Source organism: Lepidochelys olivacea (genome assembly GCF_965140295.1).
Source record: "Lepidochelys olivacea isolate rLepOli2 genome assembly, chromosome: 3".
NCBI classification, from domain to species: Eukaryota; Metazoa; Chordata; order Testudines; family Cheloniidae; genus Lepidochelys; species Lepidochelys olivacea.
The window spans coordinates 3588156-3614276 of record NC_140413.1 but is presented as its reverse complement, the minus strand read 5'-3'; the positions used below and the strand labels follow the sequence as shown (position 1 = coordinate 3614276).

At 47.3% G+C, this 26121-nt stretch overlaps 1 pseudogene across 2 annotated transcripts; it reads left to right on the top strand.

The window, feature by feature from the left end:
• Positions 1-1158: 1158 nt before the first annotated feature.
• Positions 1159-24338, top strand: LOC311518138 (interferon-induced very large GTPase 1 pseudogene; annotated as a pseudogene). Of its 2 annotated transcripts, XR_014714672.1 has the most exons (3): positions 1159-1322; positions 14482-14635; positions 15012-24338. The product of XR_014714672.1 is annotated as an interferon-induced very large GTPase 1 pseudogene (transcript). The 2 variants fall into 2 exon arrangements; XR_014714671.1 differs by lacking the exon at positions 14482-14635.
• The last annotated feature ends 1783 nt before the right edge of the window (positions 24339-26121 follow it).

Below are 26121 nucleotides of genomic sequence, written 5' to 3'. Positions count from 1 at the left end.
TGCCTGTCAGAGTTGGCCGCAACAAGGGCCGGGTTCAGTATCTAGGGGTTCCATTACAATAACACAAAGTAAAACTGGCTCGAGCCCCCACCCAGTGACCTGGGACAAATATATACCACCCCCGCTGGGCTCCTCCAGGAGGCAATACTTCCCCTCTCGCAAGCACAGAGTCTGAGTGTAGCAAAAAGCCTTTTAATAACAGAGAGAAACCATGTGGCATTATGCTGGGGAAACACCACCAACAGGATTCATAACACAACCATGAGCAAAAAACCCACCCCAAGCAAATTGGGGCATGTCCTTTCCCTTTAGTTCTTGAGTCCAGCAACCCCAAATCACCCAAAGTCCCAAAAGTCCAACGACCCAAAAGTCTCTGTCCCTGGTCAGGGCAGCCCCAGAGTTCAAAAGTTTACCTGCAGAGTTTTACCTCCCAACCTGGGTGGAGATTGGGGGGCAGGGGAGGGGGGGGGTTAAGGGGCACCTTACATGGTCCAACACTGATGGCCGCTCCGCTCGCTGTCCCACAAACTGCTCCGCCAGCCGCTCCACGTGCTACAAATGGCTCTACCATATAGCTTCAGGCTCCCCCGCTGCTTAACACAACACTCAGTGATTTCAGCTCTTTTGTGATTTCAGCTTGTAGTAGGGGAGCCTCAGGGCTGGTGCACCATTAGCCCAAGGTGAATTCAGCTCAGCAGCCTGTAACTAGACTCCTAAGGGAATCAAAATTAGCTCTGATATTCCACAGTGGAGAGAGGCAGTGCAATTAGCATGCAAGGGTCTCACCAAGGGAACATACCACAAAATATTAATATCTAACCCCAACCTCAATTCACAGAGCTTTGGAACCCATGTCCCTTGCCTAGCGAGTGCTACTTAGTTCATGGCGAGTCCCTCCATCATAACAAAAGGCCAAGTACAGTTCCACTGTCCTTGATTCCCATAATCAGGGTAATAACAATTTATTCTTCCTGCCCCAATAACAGAGACACTGGGGATCCCACAGCAGCCAAAGTAACCATTTGGGCAGCTATGGCCTCATTCTAGGCGGGGTGGGTGTGCCTATGCAAATGAGATCAGCCCCTGAAATTCTTTTCCACAACTTGCCAGACCTCACCACCAGATGTCAGGGTGGAGCTCATCCTGATTCTGCTTACATGGAGAATGGGTGCAGTTTCTAGGAAAGCAGAAGCCAACTGAAGTTAGAAGCAACTGCAGTCAGAGAGAAAGTGAAAGTGAACAAGCTGCACTGTGGAAAGCGAGCGGGAGGGAGGAGGCAGATGCAAAGCCCTGGAGAAAGAGGGTGCAGTCTTCTAATGCAGGTATTTTCCCCTGGGGATGGGGAGGGAGGGGGAAGGTTCTCATGCCTGTGCCTATGGGGTTCTTGTTTGCCCCCTGCTCTTTCTCTCCGGTATTCTCTGCTGGGTTAATGGGGCTGTGGAGGGGTCCCGTGGCCTTTCTGCTGCAGTTTAGGCCTGAGAACAAGGCTAGTCAGAGTCAATAAAGAAATCGGTGCTCACAGGAGCTCAGCGGAGCACAGGCAGGCATGGGCCCAGGAGCAGGCCCTGGGAGCAGGACGGACGCTGGGGCAGGCTGGGAGGGTGAGGGGCGGTCAGGGCTCAGGAGCAGACTGGGTGGGAGGAGTAAAGTGTTGGGGAAAGGTGCTAGGGCCGGGCTGGGGGGGATGGCCCTGAGATCAGGGGTGGCAGGTCTGTATCATTTTTGGTGATGCCCAGAACGGATCCAAGTCCCCCCGACCCTGCCTAAGGCTCTGGCAGGGAGTTTGGGTGTGGGAGGGGATTTGGGGTGCAGGCTTTGGGAGGAAGTTTGGGTGTGAGAGGGGTGCTGGCTCTGGGCTGGTGCAGGAGGGGGTGCGGGCTGCAGGCTCTGGGAGGAAGTTGGGTGCAGGAGGGGATTTGGGGTGCAGGCTCTGGGAGGAAGTTTGGGTGTGAGGGGGTGCAGGCTCTGGGTTGGTGCGGGGGGGTGCGGACTGCAGGCTCTGGGAGGAAGTTTGGGTGCAGGCGGGGGTTTGGGGTGCAGGCTGGGGCAGGGGGTTGGGGTGCAGGAGTGGGTGCGGGGTGTGGGCTCTGGGAGGGGGGTTTGGGTGCAGGCTCTGGGCTGGGACAGGGAGTTGGGGGTACGGCAGGGGTTTTGGGGTGCTGGGTACGGGAGGGGGTTTGGGTGCTAGGTGTGGGCTCTGGGCTGGGACAGAGGGTTGGGGTGAGGCAGGGGGTACGGGGCTTGGGGCTGGGCTAGGGATGAGGACTTTGGGGTGCAGCAGGCAGGCTGCCTCAGGGCTGGGGTGGGGGGGCCAGAGAGGAGGACTCCCCCCAGCCCTCTCCCCACTGGCAACAGCAAGCTCTGGGGGAGCTGAATTTGCTGGAGCCCGGAACCACGGGCCCATACACCTCACGGCTCCTGCCTGAGATCATGGGCTGACCGGCAGAAAATGCATCCAGCAGCTGGCTGGCAGAGCTGGGGGGGTGGGAGCAGAGCTGCGAGCAGGTTAGTGGGGCTAAGGGCCAAGAGGTAGGTCTGGAGCAGGGTGGGGAGGCCTCAGGAGCAGGTGGGGAGATAAACATGGGGGGCAGATTCAGGAGCAGGTTGGGGGGGTTAAAGGAGGGGTCCCAGTTCAGGCAGGTCAAGTGGGATCAATATGGGGCCCCAGGTTCAGGAGCAGGTTGTGGGGAGTTAATATGGGAGCTGTGGGTTCGCAGGCAGGTTGGGGATAAAGGTGGGGCCCTGGGTTCAGGGGCAGCTGGGTGGGGTCTTTGCCCCTGGTTTCCATGGAACCAGGATTTTGCCCAGTACAACGTAGAGTCTTTGTATTCCTGTCCTCTCAGCGGCTGGAGCGAGGTCCCCCCAGGGACACAGGAGGGTTCATTGAATGGGTCTCAGACCTATTGTCAGCGTTTGTCTTGCATTTTGAGGGCCAAAGGCATCGCTAAGATCCTAGTAGCCCATCGGTGTCGGTGGAGTTACACCAGGAGTGGGCGTGGAGGCCTTGTGCACATGCACTGGGTGCCAGATCAATGCAAATTGCACTAATTCCATACCATTTACACCTGGTTTCTGACCAGCAGCCACCCAACCTGTCACCTTCCCCTCCATTTATAGCCTTGCTGAGCGTGGCCCAGCCACGTCCATTTACCCCAGGCTGCATTGGGCCCAACAGCTACATAGGAAACAAAATTAGTAGCTTTAGCAAATGGAAAAGTGTCTGTGTCCCTAGCTGGCTGCACCCAGGGGCAGCGAGTTATATGGGCCTGTGGTGCCGGGCTCCAGCAAATTCAGGGCCCGGGGGGCCCGGCTCCACCAAAGTTTGGGGCCGGGTCTCTCCCCTGGCCCCACCTACTGCCCCCGCGTGCCTGACCTGGGCAGTGGGTGGCTGCCCCCTGCAGCTCCCTCGCCAGCTACACGGGATCGGTGCAGCCGGCAGGCTGCGGCGACTGCGGAGGGAGTGGGGAGGAGGCACATGGCAGCCCCCACCCTGGCTGGACCTGCTAAGCAGCAGCCTGAGGGGACCTGGGTAAGTGTCATGCTGGGGGGGCTGGGGAGAGCCCCCCCAGAGCTCGCTGCTGCCGGCAGGGAGAGGGCTGGGGGGAGTCCTCCTCTTTGGCCCCCCACCCCAGCCCCAGGGCAGCCTGCCTGCTGCACCCCAAACTCCTCGTCCACAGCCCCATGCCCCGCACCCCGTCCCACACCCCAACCTTCTGTCCCAGCCCAGAGCCTGCACCCTGCTCCCCAACCCCCTCCCACACCCAGCACGCCGCACCCCCCACACCCCAAATCCCAGCCCAGAGCCCACACCAAGCACCCAAACTCTCTCCCGCACCCCACATCTCCTCCTGCACCCCAACCCCCTGCCCCAGCCCAGAGCCCACACCCAGCACCCAAACTCTCTCCCGCACCCCACATCTCGTCCTGCACCCCAACCCCCTGCCCCAGCCCAGAGCCTGCACCCAGCACCTAAACTCTGTCCCAGAGACCGCACCCCAAACCCCCTCCCAGAGCCATAGGCAGGTGCGTGTGAGGAGTGTAAGGGTGGGACTTGGACCCGTTCTGGGCACCACCAAAAATGGCACAAACCCGCTGCCCCTGGTTTCATAGGACAACGTGTCCCCGATAATCGGCGGCTGCCAGTGAACTTGTAACTCTCCAAGTCCGTTTGCAGGTAGTTCCCTGCTCGGACAAAGGCTGCAGCTGCAGGGGGGATGGGTCCCGCCCAGTGAGATTCTCCCCTACCAGCGGGGCAGGCTCAGGCCCTCGGCACCACTTACCCTCCACCTCCGGTTTTCACCCTCTGGGGCTGCCTCAGCCTCTCCCCACAGCTCTGGAAATGCCGCCGGGTAACCCAGGGCTGAAGGAACAACCCCATGGTTCTGGGGTGGGGAGAGCCGGGCCTGAGGCTGGCACCTCCATCCTGCAGCCCGCTAATTAATGCACCGGTCGCCCTGTGGGGAGCGGGGAGCGTGGCATCTTTTAACGGAATAAGCATTTGCTCTCGTCTTTGCCAGGCAAAGTGCACATGGTAAAGCGTGGTTCAGCGTTGGCTCTTCTCTCCTCTTAGGGCAACCCTCCCTCCTTTGGCTTTGGACCAGAAAATCCGTTTGCCGTTCAAAGGGCGCCCCTTGGAGAGGAGATTTGGGCTGCACAATGATGCACTCAAAACTCAGCACGTGCCCGACGCGAACAGGCAGATGCAGCTTTCGCTCCGCCCCCAACACGTAGCCGGGGGTTTTCTACATCTCGTGCTCCAGAATCAAAGTTTTAATTTAAAGCAAAATTCTGCCTCTCACTCTGAGCTTCGCAATCTGTTTTCATTTGCAGACCCCTAAAAAATGTCAAATGGAGGCGTGGACCCCTCTGGACATCTATTGTCTGTATATAGAATTGAATTCTGTTCAGTCAGTGTTAGGTCCAAGTCTTTCGCGGACACCTTAGGGTATGTCTACACTACGAAATTAGGTCGAATTTATAGAAGTTGGTTTTTTAGAAATCGTTTTTATATAGTCGATTGTGTGTGTCCCCACACAAAATGCTCTAAGTGCATTAACTCGGCGGAGCGCTTCCACAGTACCAAGGCTCGCGTCGACTTCCGGAGCGTTGCACTGTGGGTAGCTATCCCACAGTTCCCGCAGTCTCCGCCGCCCATTGGAATTCTGGGTTGAGATCCCAATGCCTGATGGGGCAAAAAACATTGTTGTGGGTGGTTCTGGGTACATGTCCTCAGGCCCCCCTCCCTCCCTCCGTGAAAGCAAGGGCAGACAATCGTTTCGTGCCTTTTTTCCTGAGTTACCTGTGCAGGCGCCATACCACGGCAAGCATGGAGCCCGCTCAGCAAACCGTCACCGTATGTCTCCTGGGTGCTGGCAGACGCGGTACTGCATTGCTACACAGCAGCAGCAACCCATTGCCTTGTGGCAGCAGACAGTGCAATAGGCCCGAAAACCATCGTCATCGTGTCCGAGGTGCTCCTGGCCGCTGCGGTAAGGTCGGTCAGGAACGCCTGGGCAGACATGGGTGCAGGGACTAACATAGGAGTGACTCGACCCGGTCATTCTCTTTAGTCCTGCAGGCAGTCCTATTGTACCATCTTATGGTGAGCAGGCAGGAGATGTGGATGGCTTGCAGTCCTACTGCACCATCTTCTGCCAGCCAAAGATGTAAAAGATAGATGGAGTGGATCAAAACAAGAAATAGAGCAGATTTGTTTTGTATTCATTTGCTCCCCCGTCTCTCCCTCCCTCCGTGAAATTAACGGCCGACAATCATTTTGGTGAAGTCTGTCAGGGGCACCTTGAAAACTTTAATTCAGTCCTGCCTGAGATACCAGAGGGAGGGATAGCTTAGTGGGTTGAGCATTGGCCTGCTAAACCCAGGGGGTTGAGCTCAATCCTTGAGGGGGGCATTCTGTGTGACAGTTGTTTTTGTTTCTCCTTGATGTAAAGCCACCCCCTTTGTTGATTTTAATTCCCTGTAAGCCAACCCTGTAAGCCATGTCGTCAGTCGCCCCTCTCTCCGTCAGAGCAACGGCAGACAATCGTTCCGCTCCTTTTTTCTGTGCAGACGCCATAGCACGGCAAGCCTGGAGCCCGCTCAGATCATTTTGGCAGTTAGGAGCACATTAAACACCACGCGCATTATCCAGCAGTATATGCAACTCCAGAACCTGGCAGAGCGATACCGGGCGAGTAGGCGACATCAGCGCGGTGACGAGAGTGATGAGGACATGGACACAGACTTCTCTCAAAGCACGGGCCCTGGCAATGCGGGCATCATGGTGCTAATGGGGCAGGTTCATGCGGTGGAACCCCGATTCTGGGCCCGGGAAACAAGCACAGACTGATGGGACCACATAGAGTTGCAGGTCTGGGACGATTCCCAGTGGCTGCGAAACTTTCGCATGCGTAAGGGCACTTTCATGGAACTTTGTGACTTGCTTTCCCCTGCCCTGAAGCGCATAAATACCAAGATGAGAGCAGCCCTCACAGTTGAGAAGCGAGTAGCAATAACCCTGTGGAAACTGGCAACTCCAGACAGCTGCCGGTCAGTCGGGAATCAATTTGGAGTGGGCAAATCTACCGTGGGGGCTGCTGGGTTGCAAGTAGCCCACGCAATCAAAGATCTGCTGATATCAAGGGTAGTGACCCTGGGAAATGTGCAGGTCATAGTGGATGGCTTTGCAGCAATGGGATTCCCTAACTGTGGTGTGGCCATAGACGGAACCCATATCCCTATCTTGGCACCGGAGCACCAAGCCGGCGAGTACATAAACCGCAAGGGGTACTTTTCGATAGTGCTGCAAGCTCTGGTGGATCACAAGGGACGTTTCACCAACATCAGCGTGGGATGGCTGGGAAAGGTACATGACGCTCGCATCTTCAGGAACTCTGGTCTGTTTCAAAAGCTGCAGGAAGGGACTTTATAACACAGAGATAAAGAACGGATGTTGTTCGAACGCCAGCAAACATACGCTGCAATGCTTTGTTCTACAATGATTTCCGAGTACGTGCTACTGGCCTGGAGTGGTAAAGTGTCCTACCATGGTGGATGGAATAAGGCTGCCCTCCCAGAAACTTTTTGCAAAGGCTTTTGGAGTACATCCAGGAGAGCCGCAAATGCCAGGGCAAATTAATCATTAAACGTGCTTGCTTTTAAACCATGTATACTATTTTAAAAGGTACGCTCACCAGAGGTCTCTTCTCTGCCTGGCGGTCCGGGAGGCAGCCTTGGGTGGGTTCGGGGGGTACTGGCTCCAGGTCCAGGGTGAGAAACAGTTTCTGGCTGTCGGGAAAACCTGTTTCTCCGCTTGCTTGCTGTGAGCTATCTACAACCTCATCATCATCCTCACCGTCATCTCTTTCGTCCCCAAAACCTGCTTCCATGTTGCTTCCATCTCCATTGAAGGAGTCAAACAACACGGCTGGGGTAGTGGTGGCTGAACCCCCTAAAATGGCATGCAGCTCATCATAGAAGCTGCATGTTTGGGGCTCTGACCCGGAGCGGCCGTTTCCCTCTCTGGTTTTCTGGTAGGCTTGCCTCAGCTCCTTAAGTTTCATGTGGCACTGCTTCGGGTCCCTGTTATGGCCTCTGTCCTTCATGCCCTGGGAGATTGACAAACGTTTTGGCATTTCGAAAACTGGAACGGAGTTCTGATAGCATGGATTCCTCTCCCCAAACAGCGATCAGATCCCGTACCTCCTATTCGGTCCATGCTGGAGCTCTTTTGCGATTCTGGGACTCCATCATGGTCACCTCTGCTGATGAGCTCTGCACTCACATGCAGCTTGCCACGCTGGCCAAACAGGAAATTGAAATTCAAAAGTTTGCGGGCCTTTTTCTGTCTACCTGGCCAGTGCATCTGAGTTGAGAGTGCTGTCCAGAGCGGTCACAATGGAGCACTCTGGGATAGTTCCCGGAGGCCAATACCGTCTAATTGCATCCACAGTACCCCAAATTCGACCTGGCAAGGCGATTTCAGCACTAATCTCCTTGTCGGGGGTGGAGTAAGGAAATCGATTTTAAGAGCCCTTTAAGTCAAAAAAAAGGGCTTTGTCGTGTGGACGGGTGCAGGGTTAAATCGATTTAACACCGCTAAATTCAACCTCAACTCCTAGTGTAGACCAGGGCTTAGACACAGTCTGCTGATCCCCAGGGGTCCGCAGACCACAGGTTGAGAACCGCTGCTCTAACTTACATGGCTGGGAAAAAAACACTTTAAAATGTGACCCAGTGTAACCAATGCAGCGATATCTCCCCGAGGCTGGAGACAGCTTGAAACTGTATCTCTGACAGGCATGAACTGCCCCATTCATCAGTGGAAAGTTAACTCTGAGACCTAATGACAGCAACATAGATGTCTGCATCGTTCACTAGTTCTTCTGATCAAAGCAGGTCAGAACGAAAAGGGATGATCCTATTATGCAGGTTTCCACAGTCTACAGCATGTGGCATCTTGTTTTTGGCTTCATGTGCAGACGGGGCTTAGGAGCAAACTGTAGCCCCTTCCTCCAACCTCACCCCTGCCGAAATGTCCAGCGTCCGTATGTTTGGGCTGAATGGCATGCTGGGCTGTGGGAAACAGTTAATGTTACACATGGAAGCTCAGTGGACAGTGGGGGTGGTTTCTATAAAAGCAGGAGCCAGCTGAGATAGCAACTGTGTGCCCAGGAAGCAATAGGCCGAGTGAAAGAAAAAGTTATTTTGTGTAAAGAGAAAGAGCCGGGTGTGGCAGCAGAGCAGGGAGCTGTGAGGTGTTGGAGAAGGAAGGTGCAGTCCTTGAATGCTGGTGATTTTCCCTGAGGCGGGGGGGGTGTTTCCGACTGAGTCTTGTTTGTCCCTTTGGGAGTCTCGTTTGTCCCTGGCCCTTTTTCTAACGTACAGTATTTATTGGGACTGCTCAGTACCCCAAACCCTGAGGGGCCAGTACCATGCCTGGTGTACCGGGACTCAGCGGTAAGCCCCATACGCAGCTAGGCCGTGTAGGCGCTAGCCCTGGTGGGTCCCAGGAGCCACTCAGACACATGGCTCAGGGAAAGGGTGTTTTACTGGGGCTGGCAGGAAAGGGGAAGGTTGCAGGTACCCTAGATACAGAGCCTTCAACAGTTCCAGTTCCAGCGGTTCCTGTTTGGGTCCCTGGGGCCGTCCAGAAAGTCAGGGCTCCTTAGGCCTAGTGCCTGGGGGGGCCTTCTCCCATCCAGCCTCCTGTCCAGCAAGTAGGAGCTTGCAGGCTTCCAGGCTAGATTCAGTCAGTGTCTCTCACTGGGGCCCCTCTGCACAGGCTCCCTGCCCACCCACTGCTGCTGCCCCATAAGTCCCGTGGAGCCCTGCACCCTGCTGTGACGACCAACACACACAGCTTGTCCCACACAGGGCTCGGTATATGGGTCCTGAGGATTCCCCTCTGAATTCAACTTCTCTCCAGCTCCCTGCTTGCCATGTGGCTGCTGCTTCGGCTTCTCTGCAGCCTCTGGCTTGTCATGCAGCCACTGCTTCCAAAGAGAGCCTGGTCAATCCATGGTCCAGGACCTTCCCCTTCCCTGGCCAGCAAGAAGGGGATGTGCTGTGGGGAGGGTGCTGACAGGAGTTGTAGTCCCCTGCTTTGCTAATCCATCACAGAATTCTCTGCTGGGTTCTGCAGGCAAAGCAGGGAGCCCTGGACCTTTCTGCTGCAGTTTAGGTGTGAGAAAATAGCTGTTCATAAGAACAGCCCTACTGGGTCAGACCAAAGGTCCATCTAGCCCAGTATCCTGTCTTCTGACTGTGGCCAGTGCCAGGTGCCCCAGAGGGAATGAACAGAACAGGGAATCATCAAGTGATCCATCCCCTGTCGCCTGTTCCCAGCTTCTGGCAAACAGGCTTGGGACACCATCCCTGCCTATCCTGGCTAATAGCCATTGATGGACCTATCCTCCATGAATTTATCTAGTTCTTTCTTGAACCCTGTTATGGTCTTGGCCTACAAAACATCCACTGGCAAGGAGTTCCACAGGTTGACTGTGTGAAGAAATACTTTCTTTTGTTTGTTTTAAACCTGCTGCCTATTAATTTCATTTGGTGACCCCTAGTTCTTGTGTTATGAGAAGTAGTAAACAACACTTCCTTATCTACTTTCTCTATATCAGTCGTGATTTTAGAGACCTCAATCATATCTCCTGTTAGCCGTCTCTTTTCCAAGCTGAAAAGTCCCAGTCTTATTAATCTCTCCTCATACGGAAGCCATTCCAGACCCCTAATCATTTTTGTTGCCCTTTTCTGAACCTTTTCCAATTCCAATATCTCTTTTTTGAGATGGGGCGACCACATCTGCACAGAGTATTCAAGGCGTGGGCGTACCATGGATTTATATAGAGACAACATGATATTTTCTGTCCTATTATCTATCACTTTCTTAATTATTCCCAGCATTCTGTTAGCTTTTTTGACTGCCGCTGCACATTGAGTGGATGTTTTCAGAGAACTATCCACAATGACTCCAAGATCTCTTTCTTGAGTGGTAACAGCTCATTTAGACCCCATCATTTTATATGTATAGCTGGGATTTCCAATGTGCATTATTTTGCATTTATCAACATTAAATTTCATCTGCCATTTTGTTGCCTAGTCGCCTAGCTTTGAGAGATCCTTTTGTAGCTCTTCGCAGTCTGCCTGGGACTTAACTATCTTTAGTTATTTTGTATCATCTGCAAATTTTGCCACATCACTGTTTAGCCCTTTTTCCAGATCATTTATGAACATGTTGAATAGGACTGGTCCCAGAACAAAGACCCCTGGGGGACACCACTATTTACCTCTCTCCATTCTGAAAACTGACCATTTATACCTACCCTTTGTTTCCTATCTTTCAACCAGTTACCAATCCATGAGAGCACCTTCCCTCTTATCCCGTGGCAGCTTACTTTGTGTAAGAGCCTTTGGTGAGGGACCTTGTCAAAGGCTTTCTGAACATCTAAGTACACTGTATCCACTGTATCCCTTGGTCCATATGCTTGTTGACCCCCTCAAAGAATTCTAGTAGATTGGTGAGGCGTGATTTCCCTTTACTAAAACTATGTTGGCTCTTCCTCAACAAATTATGTTCATCTATGTGTCTGACAATATTGTTCTTTATTATAGTTTCAACCAGTTTGCCCAGTACTGAAGTCAGGGTTACAGGCCTGTAATTGCTGGGATCACCTCTGGAGCTCTTTTTAAAAACTGGCGTCACATTAACTATCCTCCAGTCATCTGGTGCAGAAGCTGATTTAAATGATAGGTTAGAGACTATAGTTAGTAGTTCTGCAATTTCACATTTGAGTTCCTTCAGAACTCTTGGGTGAATCCCATCTGGTCCTGGTGACTTATTGCTCTTTAGTTTACCGACTTGTTCCAGAATCTCCTCTAATGATACCTCAATCTGGGACAGTTCCTCAGATCTGTCACATAAAAAGAATGGCTCAGGTTTGGGAATCTCCCTCACATCCTCAGCTGTGAAGACCGATGCAACGAATTCATTTAGTTTCTCCGCAATGGCCTTATCGTCCTTGAGTGCTCCTTTCGCACCTCGATCGTCCAGTGGCCCCACTGGTTGTTTAGCAGGCTTCCTGCTTCTGATGTACTTAAAAAAAAATTGCTATTACATTTTAAGCCTTTGGCCAGCTGTTCCTCAAATTCTTTTTTGGCCTTCCTAATTGTATTTTTACATTTCATTTGCCAGTGTTTACGCTCCTTTCTATTTTCCTCACTAGGATTTAACTAACACTTTTTAAAGGATGCCTTTTTGCCTCTCACTGCTTCTTTTACTTTGTTGTTTAACCACGGTGGCTCTTTTTCAGTTCTCTTACTGTGTTTTTTAATTTGGGGTATACATTTATGTTGAGCTTCTATTATGGTGTCTTTAAAAAGTTTCCACGCAGCTTGCAGAGATTTCACTTTTGGCGCTGTACCTTTAATTTCTATTTAACTAACCTCATTTTTGTGTAGTTCCCCTTTCTGAAATTAAATGCTGCAGCACTGGGCCGCTGCGGTGTTTTTCCTGCTGCAGGGATATTAAATTTAATTATATTATGGTCACTATTATCAAGCGGTCCAGCTATATTCACTTCTTGGACCAGATCCTGTGCTCTACTTAGGACTAAATCCTCTGGTGCGTTCCAGGACCAGCTGCTCCAAGAAACAGTCATTTAAGGTATCAAGAAACTTTATCTCTGCATCCCGTCCTGAGGTGACATGTACCCCGTCCATATGGAAATAATTGAAATCCCCCATGATTATTATTATTGAGTTTTTTTATTTTAATAGCCTCTCTAATCTCCCCGAGCATTTCACAGTCACTATCACCATCCTGGTCAGGTGGTGGGTAATATCTCCCCACTGCTATAGTCTTATTATTAGAGCACTGAATTTCTATCCAGAGAGATTCTATGGTAAAGTTTGGTTCATTTACGATTTTTACTTCATTTGATTCTACGCTTTCTTTCACATATAGAGCCACTCCCCCACCAGCAGGACCTGTTCTGTCCTTCCGATAGATTTTGTCCCCTGGTATTACTGTGTCCCATTGATTATCCTCATTCCACCAAGTTTCTGTGATGCCTATTATATCAATATCCTCATTGAATACAAGGCTCTCTAGTTCACCCATTTTATTACTTAGACATCTTGCATTGGTATATAAGCACTTTAAAAACTTGTCCCCTTTTAGCTGTCTGCCACTACACCATGTAATTGAATGGGACTCTTTTTCATTTGACTGTTTCTGATCAGACCCTGCCTGTATTTTATCATTTTCCATCCTTTCATCTTCACTAGGACATAGAGATTCTCTATTAATGGATCATCCCCTCAGGGATTCAGTGTAGAAATCAGTGCTTACATGAGCTCAGCAGAGCAAAGCCAGGCATGGACCCAGGAGCAGGACTGGTGGTGTTAAGGGGGCAGGTGCTGGGCAGGCAGGTAGGGTGTTGGGGGCAGGCAGGATTCAGGAACAGATGGGGGGTGGGTTCAGGAGCAGCCTGGGGAGATTAAAGTGTCAGGAAAGGGTTCCAGGGCTAAGGGTGAGGTGCTGGAGATCCTGGTGCAGGCTGGAAGGGCTAAATGGTGGGAACAAGCAGCAGCTGAAAGAGCTAGGGTATGGGAGGTGGGTCTTGTGTCCATGAGCCAGCTGTCAAGGCTTAGGATAGAGGCCTTGGGTAGGGGCTGGTCAGCAGGGCTAAGGGGGAGGGAGCAGGTTTGGAAGCAGCTTAGTGGGGCTAAAGGTGAGGGTGGGGTTCAGAAGCAGGTTGGGGGATAAATGTTGGGTGGGGGCTGGGTTTAGGATCAGATCAGGAGGGAAAGTGCGGGGGCAGCTGCAGGAGCAGAGAGTGAGAGGGATAAATGTTTAGGCTACAGGCCCAAGTTCAGGAATCTGGAGAGGTGAGACTAGGACTTGGTGGGCAAGGAGACTGGGTAACAACCTGCTACTGCTATCAGTTACTCAGTTACCTCAAGTGGCAGAGGTCTGTGCGGCGGCTCTAAAGGTTCTGACCCTGCTGATGACCCATGTGGTCGTCAATATGATGCCAGATGATGGAATTGCCGTTGAAAAACATTTTTAAAAAAAACTTAGGAAATGACTTGCGTGCACACACACAACCTATGTTAAAAGAACATTACTACGGTTGCCAAGTTAAGCACTCAGAAGGTAGGAAATGCCAGAAATAAGGTTGCCACGCAGCCTTAATGGTACAGCCTTTAATTACATGATCACATACTATGTTTTCCTACCCCTGACACAACGCCTCCCAGAGCACCTCAACAGCACCACATCACACCCTACCCAGCGCTGTAGCCAGGGTGCACTGATTTAAATCAAAGCCATTTAAATAACTGATTTTAATCCTGATTTAAATCAGCAAGCAGGAGTTATTGATTTAAATAATTTTAATCTTGCTTTGCATTTGTACCTTTAGATACTTATGTAAAGAAATGTTGAGTCTCAGTGGTTGCTAACTATGAAAAACATGTTGATTTGCAATGAATTAGAGCCTTCACACTAAATTTGGTGGTACTTTTTGCTAACCAGGAGGATACACTATATCTATACAAATTTATTTAAATAATTACGTAGCCTAACATACATTTATTTGGATTCTTAATTTTTACATTTCTTTATTATATTAGGAAAATGGTGAATGATGAATTTCTTATTTCTGAAATTATGTTTAATTTTTTACTTATGATTTGTGTCAAGCTCTGTTTTAATGGAAATTGGAATTCATGTGAAAATGTGCAAAAAGTGCATTTAAAGTTTTGTTCTTATTAGTTAAATAAAACTACCTTAAATGTGCTGAATATAAGAAAAACATTTATTAAAACATATTTCATATTTAAAACTGACAGATTTAGTAAAGGAAGCATTATCTGTGGGTAGTAAATTGAAAGATTGTTTCTGTTCATCCCAATCTTCAGGGTTTTAGAACTAGTAGATCTCATTCTCTCACACTTAACTTTTATTCATAGATTGGAAGAGAAAAACAAGAGTTCCTGCTTCATCAATTCCCAGTTAGTTTCTTAACTTTGAATGAACTGAGATGAAGAAAATGTTCGCTGCACCTGCAGAAGAGGCTACTGCTGTCAAAAGCTGGTTTAGTCCTTTGGCAAACTCTGGTTCCAGGTGCTTAGATAATGACTTCCAGCCATTCAGTGGTTTGACCTTTCTTTAAAAATTAGCCAACAAATGTACTGCTTAATATTAATTGTGTTTAAATGATTTTAATACATCATAGTAAGTTTAAGCCTTAAAATATATTTTGATAATTTAAAATAGGTTTATTTTTAAAAAGAAAAATATATATTTAAATTAAACACAAAAATCCTTAATTTTATTTTATTTTTTAAAACTCATAATTTCTTATCCACCCTGGCTGTGGCTAAGCACCACAGTGTAGCCCATTATATATTGCATAAGGCTGGGAATGGAGCAGGTAGAGGTAGGGAAGGAGAGACAGCTTCATGGAAGTGTGATATTATTTTTCTACTCCATTTCACAGCCATGTCTACGGGAAAGGAAAAACCCAAGAATTCAGTGCAGGGAGATCCTGCAAAGGATGGACTAGCCAAGAGACTGGAATCAGTGGGTCTGAGTGCAGAGTACTGGCTGCCTAAACTGCACAAACAACTTGGAGTTACCTCTATCCAAGCCTTGAAACACCTGCGATATGAAGACTTCCGAAAGTTAGACGTACAGCACACATGGGAAAAGCAGGCCCTCCAAGAACTACTTAAGACAGACAGCAAGGCAACAATGACACAGCTGCAGGAGCAGCGCTTGGAGATGCTAAAGAGGCGGCAGGAGCAGGCTAAGTCAGCACTGAAGGAGCTAAAAGAAATGCAGGAGAAAGGCAGGAGCCGCTCTGAGGAAGCTGTGAGAAAGAAAGAGGAGGAGCTGCGGCAAGTTATGGACATAGCCCCACAGTACTGGGCACCACCTGAGAAGTGTTTGAAGGAAGTGATAGAGAATGTGCACAAACAGTTAGACCTCCTGAAGGAGACGGTGTCCCAGAGTGAGAATCTCCCTGACAAGGACCTTCTGAGATGGGCATCAGGAGGGCTGGCCCTGCAGGGCATTTACAAAACCAACAAGCTTGCAGAGATGGTGGAGAAGCGAGAGCAGCTCATAGACATCCCAGAAGGGTTCAAGCTCTTTGGTCCAGAGCAAGGACCGTTGTTTGAGAAAAAGGAGTTTTCATCTGCCGAAGCAGAGTCCTCATTCACCAGGACCATGGAAAATCTGGGCTTCAGCATTAGCGTTGCAGCCAAAGGTGGGTTTGGGGGGTTTAGTGCTGAAACCAGCACAGATTACAGCAGCTCTTCAGGGTCCGAACAAACCCACAGATCCCGCTCAGAACACACCTACATTTGCACCACCAAGTACAACTACATCCCACTGGCCTCAGGCTACTTCCCCAAGGCTCAGCTTCGACTTTCCAGTGCAGCACTGCAAGAGTTAAAAGAGATCGAGCAGCTTTTGAGTCACACCCCAGAGCCGGACAAGCTCAACATGCTGAAGAGCAGGGGCGGGAGTTTCTTCAACCGATTCGGGTCTCACGTAAACCAGGGTCCGCTTCACTTGGGTGGGATATTCTGGTGGAAAGCGTCTTCTGAGGGATTCCGGGCAGAGCAGCTGGACGAGATGAAGAAACGAACATCTGATGAACTCAGCAATTATGTTGGGGGCAGCTATAGAGGCTTCGGTTGGAGCGTTGCACCTGGTGTTACCGCATCAAAATCAGGTTCTGAAGCCTCATTTCAGGGCACAGACAGAAAACAAATCCAAACAGAGATTCAGCTGTTTGTGACCAAGACAGGAGGCCCACCTGGAGTGGATTCACTCACAGCATGGAAATCTGGGCTTATGACTAGTAACAAAACCTGGAGTGTCATTGACAGAGGCTCTCAGCTGATTCCAGTGTGGGAGGTAATCCTGTCCAATCACAGACAAGACTTTAAAGATGTTTATCAAATGAGCAGCAGCCTCACAAGGGCCTATGAAGCCCTAACAAAGCTAAGTGCAAGTACATTGGTTGGGGAGGAGTTAGTCAGTGCAGTGGATGAGGCCAAATTGTTTTTAGAGGAAATGAAGACCTGGGAAGTCACTGGGGATGAAGAACAGCTGGTGACTCTGCTCAATTTTAAACAGAAGCTACATGAAAAAACAAAACACAGCAGGACCTGGATTGACGTTTGCCTGTCGGATAAGGTGCTTCAAGATTTCCTGGAAAACACAGTTTCACTGTGCAAAGATTTACCTGCACAAAATACTGAATACATCAGATCTCTGCTGCGCTGCCTTCTGGACCCTCATGTCTATTCAGTTAAGAATTTCCCCAAATCTTCCTCCATTATGCAGTGGATCTTTCATGCTGAAGAAAAGCAGCAAAAATCTATCCGTGTTTCTGAATTTGTTGATTTCATTCAAGTCCTACAGGAAATGAAGAATTACATACAGAAAGTTACTTATGACCCTATGTCCTCTGCAGCAGCAGTGGAGGAAGCAAAAGTAAAGGCCAGCTTGGATGTGAGCTTAGCTTTGGGTTCCTTGCAGAAGGCTCTACAGGGCCGAGAGCAGATAGACATAGAGCTGTTATTGCTCTCCATTGCAGCCAGCGCAGGATACCGGGTGGACAGTCACACTTTTCAGTATCTCCTCGGGTGCCCAGAAATTAACTTCATGTTAAAGGAAATGCAAAAGGCACATGAGGGATATTTGACGCTTAGGGGTCAGGATGTTTCCAGAGCTCAGGCTTTCCTCTTATTGACAGGTCTTACAGTGACAGCAGCTGAATTCAAAGATGTGTCTCCAGAGGAGAAGAACAAACGTTTTACTTTTATGAAGTGTCACCTGGGACACTTGTTGTCAGGTGATGTAGCTAATGTCTTTATGAAGCCTAATGCATGTGATGACTGGAATGCCCTGGAAAGAGACCTAAATACCCTTGTAAAAGGAGAATATGAACCTTCCAGTAGCAATCTGCACAAACAGGATATAAAAAAAGAACTAAAGAATGTCTGTCAAAGGGCTAAGCAGATAACCCTACCAAAGCCACAGCCCCAAGCGCCACCAAATGATGGTAAAATATCTGAAGGATTCAAAACTCAAGACTTTCTCAATTTGATCAAACGACTTGGACTTGAAAACTACTATCCAAGGAAAATGGGGATGGCAGATTTCCATGTGATTGACAAGACCTCTTTACATGACAGCCAGCCTAGCACTGAGAGTGAACTGCCATTTCATTTTTTGCAAAAACTGTTGATGCTGGACTATCGGGTACGGTATCTGGTTTGCAAAGATGACTGTAAAACAAAACAAGAACGAACAAGTGCCTTGAACACGTCAAGCGAGGTGAACGAATCCTCAGAGGCAACCTCAGATATCTACGAGGACTTTTTAAATGACGATGAGGGAACTAATGAGTCTGTTACACCAAGGCAGACACACGTGCACCCAATGGACGTCCAGATGGCAATTTTTAATTGTGCAGATGATTTCATGAGACAATATCTTTCAACAAAGCTCGCTTTCTGCCAGTTTGCACTCCCACTTCTGGTGCCCAATCCTTGTACTTCACAAATAGAATTCCCTCTTTGGTCCCTTACACAAGTTAAAAAGAGTTGGCAACATGTTGAGAAATCAGGAGAGGAGGCTAGCATTAAAAATTATAAAAATAAACTGATTTATCAAGCAGATACACCTGTGGTGTCCTTCACACGGATTGGTAATTCACCTCATTCTTCAAAGTCTAAGATCCTGAATGCTCTGCTGAGTAAGCACAAGCATGACATTTTTTTCCATCGTGATTGTAGAGGCAGCAGCAAAGATTGTCTCCTGATGAACGGTGTTGTAGAAATCTCCTGGTACTGCCCAGGTGGAAAGGATGACGACAGATTTGACAGTTGCATCGCATTCACTAATCTTCATGGGGATGCAAGAGAGCATGAGCAACAAGTCAGATTTTTACAGGAGATAGCTTCTATAAATGTGGTTCTCTTTACAACTTCTGATGAGAACAAAATAGGCAAGCAAATTGTAAGTGATTTCCTGAAATCTCCAAAGCCTTTTGTATGTCTTTTTACTGAAAAAGAAAACATTGCGGCAGGTAAATCCAATCTAAACATAAAAATAGGCATGAAGAACAGAAATGAAGCAGAATTAATTGATGAACTGTCAACAACAATCAAAGATTTATTGGCTGGTTCGAACCTCACTTGTAGTCTTGAAACCTGTGTAGAAATTGCTCACCAGCATGGTTTTCTCATTGATGAAGACAAAGAAGAGTGTAAGCAAGCCAAGTTAATGGCACAGACAGTGATGGCCCTCTTCAAGGAGAATAACTTACTGGGCATGAAGGAGAAGCTATTGCCTCTTCAAGGAGAATTATGGCACAAGTGGTGTAAGAAAGATAAGGAACTTACCCGTGTACACGATAAAAGGAAGAGAAGCATTGAACAGCACCGGAGCCAAATTGAATCAGAGAAACATGCTATACGACATGATCAGATAAGGAGAGCATCCTCCCTCAATGATTTAATGAGGTCGGTGCTGGAAATTCTCCAGTCCCATTCAGAGACCACCAAAAAATATTTCCTGCAGTGGTTGAAAGTATTTATGGATGACTTGAGCTCTGACCGCCTTGCAGAACTTCGCCAAAAATATCATATCCTGTGGTCACAACTGCTGGAAGAAACAGACCCAGGAGAAAATGGTGACTCAGAAAATGTATTGAAAAGTAACTTGGAAACCGTCTCAGCTGAGATAACTGCTTCTACGATTGGCCTTGAACATATTTTGAGAGAGGTTGCTCAGATTTATGAAGCTCTTGGTACTTTGCCTCAAGAAGATCAACATTTTCTTGAACTTCCACAAATTGCAGCTGACCTGATGGCTTCAGGGTATCCCATTGAGCTGATGGATGGTGATGCTTCCTACGTGCCACTGAAATGGGTGAGAGCAGTTTTTGACAAGTTGACTGAGAAGTTAGGAGACAAAAAGGTGTTTGTCCTTTCAGTGCTTGGCATCCAGAGTACTGGGAAGTCAACATTGCTAAATGCCATGTTTGGTCTTCAGTTTAGTGTCAGTGCAGGGAGATGCACCAGGGGAGCATTCATGCAGCTAATTAAAGTGGATGAGAATCTCCAACAAAGTCTGCACATTGATTATATCCTAGTCGTTGATACTGAAGGGCTTCGGGCCATGGAACTAACCAGTAAATCAACACTCAATCATGATAACGAGCTAGCCACCTTTGTCATTGGTCTTGGCAACATGACTCTGATCAATATTTTTGGTGAAAACCCTTCAGAAATGCAAGATGTCCTGCAGATCGCTGTCCAGGCATTTCTGAGGATGAAGCAAGTAAAGCTCTCCCCAAGCTGTTTGTTTGTACACCAAAACGTTGGAGAAATAACTGCAAAAGAACAGAATATGGAAGGACAAAGACGCCTCCAACAAAAGTTAGATGAAATGACAATTACTGCAGCCCAGCAAGAGTTCTGTGATGTAAACCGCTTTAGTGACGTTATCCGATTTGATGTGAACACCCACATTCATTACTTCGCTCACCTCTGGGAAGGAGACCCACCAATGGCACCTCCGAATCCCAGCTACAGCCAAAATGTGCAGGAACTAAAGAGCAAGATTCTCATGGCTGCCACAAAGGAATCCAAGGGCAGTGTTTTAAGGCTGTCAGAGTTAAGAGTCCGAATTGGTGATTTGTGGAAGGCTTTATTAAATGAGAACTTTGTTTTCAGCTTCAAGAACACGCTGGAGATTGCAGCGTACAACCAGTTAGAAACAATGTTTAACCAATGGACCTGGCAGCTGAGAAGTCACATGCTAGAGCTGCAAACAAAACTGAACAATCGAATTAAGAAGAGAGAAATTCAGCATGTCACCAGGAGAAACCTTGAAGAAGAAGTTAAAGAAAAATATCATGCCATCATGAATGACACAGAAAGATTCTTCACTGAGGATCAAAACAGTGAAATATTAATTCAGTGGAAAGCAAGTACTGAAAATAAACTGAATGATCTGAAAGAGTCACTGATTGATGAAACTAAGAGGAAGTCTGAAGAACTTATCAAACTGAAGAAGAACCAAAGCAAACTTGTTGAAAAGAAGTCAGAATATGAAAATGAGCTATTCAAAAGAAGCAAAGAGTTGGCTCTGAGATTAAAAGGCGAGGAACTAAGTGAAGCAGCATTGGAAGAAAACTTTGATGGCCTTTGGAAACGATGGGTCTATGAAGTATCTTCAGATGCCCCTTCTGCTGAGGAACCTGACATTAGCATGGATGTAGAAAACATTCTTCTGCAGCATTTTAAACAGGAACCCAATATAGCAGAGAAAATTAAAAGTTCCTCCTGCAAAAATAGTTTTTCTGTCGATATTTCCAAGCATATTGTCCTGAAGAAAACACTAGGCATCTTCCATAAGACTTTGGATAACTGTGATATAAAGAACATAGAGCAGGTTACAGTTCACATCATAGAGCTTGTTAAGATGAACATTGATATGAAGGAGCAGCAGAGAATGGATTATAATCAAAGTTACATTCACGAAATATTGAATGAAATAAGAAGAGAGGTGGACTCTGCAGCCAAAACCTCAAAATACACATTTAATAATGAGTACAAAATAGAGTTATCCCTGTATCTGTGCAAAATGGCAGCAGAACGGTTTGCAGACATGCACAGAGCATTTAAGAATTCAAATGATCCAACCGTCTACCTTGGAAATAAAAGAGACAATTTCTTTAAATGTTTTCAAATTTCCTGCCAAGGAGCAACCTCCATCACAACATTTGCTGATTTCTTATGCACCAAGCTTTCTGCAGCTCTCCGCCAAGCAGTCTATGACAAGACTGCCATTGACATAGTCAATGAGATGAGGTCTAACTATTCAGCCTTCAATGGCAATAGATCCAAACTGGAAACCAGCATTCTGATAACCCTGGCAGAGGAGGAAAACTTTGAGAAGTACAGACAATACATTCATTTCCCACGGGACTTCTTAGAGAGTTTTATCAAGAAATGCGTTGATGATTATTGTTTAGACAAGAAAAATCCAAGACTGAAGAATTTCTTAAATATTTCCCTTGATTCTTTCCAGACTCTTGTTCTTTCAGCTATTCATGACTCGACTAGGGTTGTCAAAGATAAATATGGCAACGTATCCTTGTGGCTGGATGAATTTTGCAGCAGACTTGGAGATTACTTAGACCTTCCCAGAAGTGATCTGAAAAGCATTGAACATCAGGAAATAAAGGACATAGAGTTTCTGAAAGAGGCAATGAGTAAATCTTTTCCCCCGGTCCTAGAAAACCTGAAACAGGAATTTGCTGTGGTTGATATGGAGCCACTTAAACTGAAGCCTCATAAAATACTATTCAAACAGCTCTGTGGGTGCTGGGAGCAGTGTCCCTTTTGCAAGGCTCTTTGCATAAACACAATACCTGGTCATGACGGAGACCACAGTGTTCATTTCCATCGTCCTCAGGCCCTGAATGGTACCCAGTGGTATGGAACAGACCAGCTTGTCATTGAGATCTGCTCTAGTCTTGTGGCAAGTGACTACTTCATGGTGCTTTGTGAAAAGAATCAAATTCCATATAAAAATTATAGACAAGCAGGACCTGCTTATGCCAATTGGAGCATCACAGCAGACAACTCAGCACAGTCTTACTGGAAATGGTTCGTGTCCCATTTCAGGTCAATACTGGAACAAGATTATTGTGCAAAATTTGAGGGCAAAGGAGCAATCCCTCCAGAGTGGGGCCAGATTGAAAAGAAGACCGTAATCTCTGAGCTGAAACAGCTGTAACATTAGTATAGCATCCCCTATATAAAAAGGGGACATTAATGTACCAGACTTTGTTATTGTAGCCAATTAGTTTATTTTATCAGCCATTTATTATTGTGTTATTTAGTGTAATGGATAATTTATATGCTATTTTTTCTATAATTAATGTATGCATAGTAGATTTAAATTGTAGGGTTATAGACGGTGTAAGATTAACCAGTATTTAGGAGTGTTGTGTGTGTATTAGACATGTAGGTGAAGCCTGGCTGGTATGGAAGGCCGACAGACTGAGGCCTGTAAGATTTTAGCTTAGCTAGACTAGGCCATAGGCTTAGGAATGCTTGGCAGGAGTGGGTGACCTACAGGTAACTCCATGCCAGTAAGGTCACAAGATTACTGTAAAAGATGTGCCAATAGGTCATGTCACGGAAAAACAGCAACTGACAGCAATGTATTGTCCAAGACCACGAGATCCCTGATTGTAACATCATGGAAAGTCCTGTCCTGACCACAAGTTGCCATAGACACATGTTATGCGAAGATGCAAATGAGAATAAGGAGAACTAAGAAACAGCCTTTGAAAAATGGGGCACCCCAATATTCATGGGGTGTGGAAGTACAGATAAGGAAAAGAGGGCTGAAACCTTCATGCATATGCATAAGGTGTTAGGTGTGGTCAGAACTACAATATAAAAGAGATTCCTTGGTTGGGTAAAAGTGGGAAGACCCCAAGGGAAACCCCAGCAGGAACCATCCCTCTATCAATGATTGTCTGTTGAGAGATCCATCAGACCCTAGAATATCTTTGAGGATGTGAGTATGTCTGTAGAAGTTATTGCATGGGTTTCTGTATGATTTGTATAGACATGGTGTGACAAAGCTCTGAGCCTGTATTGATGGGTCATGTGCTTCCGGGCAGATTCAGTGGCCTCCGAAGCTTGCTAAGGCCCTCAATGTGACCTCCCTTTCTCAGTGTAGTGGCAAGGGTCACACCTCCCGAGCTACTTTATCACAAGCCAGTATGGGAGGTGGGAAGGGGGGATACCCCACAGCCTCTGTTGCTCCTTTTGAGCTAGTCGGCGCAGTTCAGCCTCCTGCCTGGACCGAGGCCTGCTTCCCCTCTCAAGAGCGTCTCCGTAGAGCATGGGGGGGGAGGAAACCCGGGCCCACCCTCTACTCCGGGTTCCAGTCCAGGGACCCTAATGATAGCAGTGGTTGGCGGCTTCCCCTTCACCACTGGAGCTGCTTTGATTCCTTGGGCCACTTCCCCGTGGTCCCCTTTTTCTAGCTTCACCCTTACCTCAGGCTTCAGCAACGCTTCCTCTTCTCTAGCTCCTTTCACTGGGGCTCCCTTGAGGGAACTGGAAGAAGAGCTTTTAAGCAGTATGAGTGAGATCTTGATTGGTTCCAGCTGTCTCCATTAGCCTAACGGCTTTAACTGGTTAATTGGCATCAGGTGCGTTAATTGACCAGGAGTAGCCTTTGTTTGGCTATCCAGGGAGCAGGGACCTGCTCATCCTGAGGCTGATATACCTGCCTCCCATCACTCTCTTATATCCTTCTGGTCCGAGTCCATCACAATGGGTAATTGTAATTTTAATTATTGCTTCAATTAAATTTGCAGTACAGATAAGACTTTGTACTTATGATTGTGTTCGTGGTCACTATCCTTGGTCTTCGTGTGTTCCTGGAGACTCCACATTTGAGAAAAATTTGGTGATTTTTCACTCCGTTGAGCTTGAAATTGGAGCAACAGGAGCTGAATCCATTGGAGCGTGATACCAAATCACTACATTCAATTTAAATTAAAAAAAGACTGCACTATAGACAGTGGAAGAGTGATTATTTCCATTGGAGCTGGTGGAATAATTCACTTAACTCTTCTTCAACAGCATTGAGAGCTTCTTTCTGACGTCCTGGAACATGGCTGAGCTGTCCTCATGGAAAATAAAGCAAATTAAATCCTACAGAACCTGAAAGATGCAAATTTTGATAATAAAGTGATTTTATGGTATTATTAGAGTGGGGCCTGTTGTGATTATTGGGCCTAAAACTACCTCAATTGTAATCTCAAATGTAAAAGGCATGTGACGGTTCATAAGATGATACACTAAACTATAACTTTTTGCCTGCTTGAAAATTAATCATAAAAAGTAGGTAAAGTTGTTTTCAATAATGAATATTATCAATAAGTGCAAGAAAACCAGAGAGAAACTGGATTAGTCCCAAAAAATAAAAAAGGCCAACTGATATGGTACAAGGACTATACTGAGATTATGTGTGGTAAACAAGATAATATGAAACTGGAAATTAATGGCTCCCAAATGGTATAGCAGCTATTAGGACTAATTGGTGGACAAAATAATGAGGGGATAAACTCTTGGGAGGATTAGAGGGGGTTAAAAAGAGACTTTGAAACAAAAAAAATCTCATCCTAGCCCTCATGTGGACCTCTCTCAGCATCCCAGCTCAGCTCTTTGTATCTTCCCCAACCGCCAGACAGAAGGAGCAGGCCAGATAAAAGGACTTTCTTCCTGAGAGGCAACTAGCACAGGGATCAGGATGTTTCCAGAGCTCAGCCTTTCCTGCTGTTGACGGGTCTGACAGTAACATTTGAATGTAAAGACGTGTCTCCAGAGGAAAAGAACATATGTTTAGCTTTTATGAAACATCCCCTGGGAAACTTTTTGGAAAGTGTAGGGGACAATTTCCTGGTGCAAGTGCTGGAGGAACCTGTGATGGGTTGGATCACAGAAACCCCCTTGGAGCTGCCAACTGATGTGCCAAGACTACTTCTGTCCCTGCTTTCCCTGCCCTCCCAGCTTGGGACTTCAGTGCCCTGCCTGGTTTGAGTCAGACCCGCTAGCCTGCTGCAAACCCAGACCCAGGTCTGAACCACGTCCCCTAACAACTGTAGGCTTAATTGAAAGCAGCTTAAGAAGTGTTCCTGTCTTTAACACTCAGTTGCCCAACTCCCAATGGGGTCCAAACCCCAAATAAATCTGTTTTACCCTATATAAAGCTTATACAGTGTAAACTCATAAATTGTTCACCCTCTATAACACTGATAGAGAGATATGAACAGCTGTTTGCCCCCCCGGCCCCAGGTATTAATACATACTCTGGGTTAATTAATAAGTAAAAAGTGATTTTAATAAATACAGAAAGTAGGATTTAAGTGGTTCCAAGTAATAGCAGACAGAACAAAGTGAATTACCAAGTAAAATAAAATAAAACCTGCAAGTCTGTGCCTAATACAGTAAGAAAACTGAATACAGATAAAATCTCACCCTCAGATGTTTCAATAAGCTTCTATCACAGACTGGACTCCTTCCTAGTCTGGGCACAATCCTTTCCCTTGGTATAGCCCTTCTTCCAGCTCAGGTGGTAGCTAGGGGATTTCTCATGATTGCAACCTCCTTTGTTCTGTTCCACCCACTTATATATCTTTTGCATAAGGTGGGAATCCTTTGTCCCTCTCTGGGTTCCCACCCCTCCTTCTCAATGGAAAAGCACCAGGTTAAAGATGGATTCCAGTTCAGGTGACATGATCACATGTCACTGTAAGACTTCATTACCCACTTGCCAGCACACACGTATACAGGAAGACTTACAAGTGAAACAGAGCCATCTACAGTCAATTGTCCTGGTTAATGGGAGCCATCAAGATTCCAAATCACCATTAATGGCCCACATTTTGCATAATTACAATAGGCCCTCAGAGCTATATTTCATATTTCTAGGTTTCAGAGTAACAGCCGTGTTAGTCTGTATTCGCAAAAAGAAAAGGAGTACTTGTG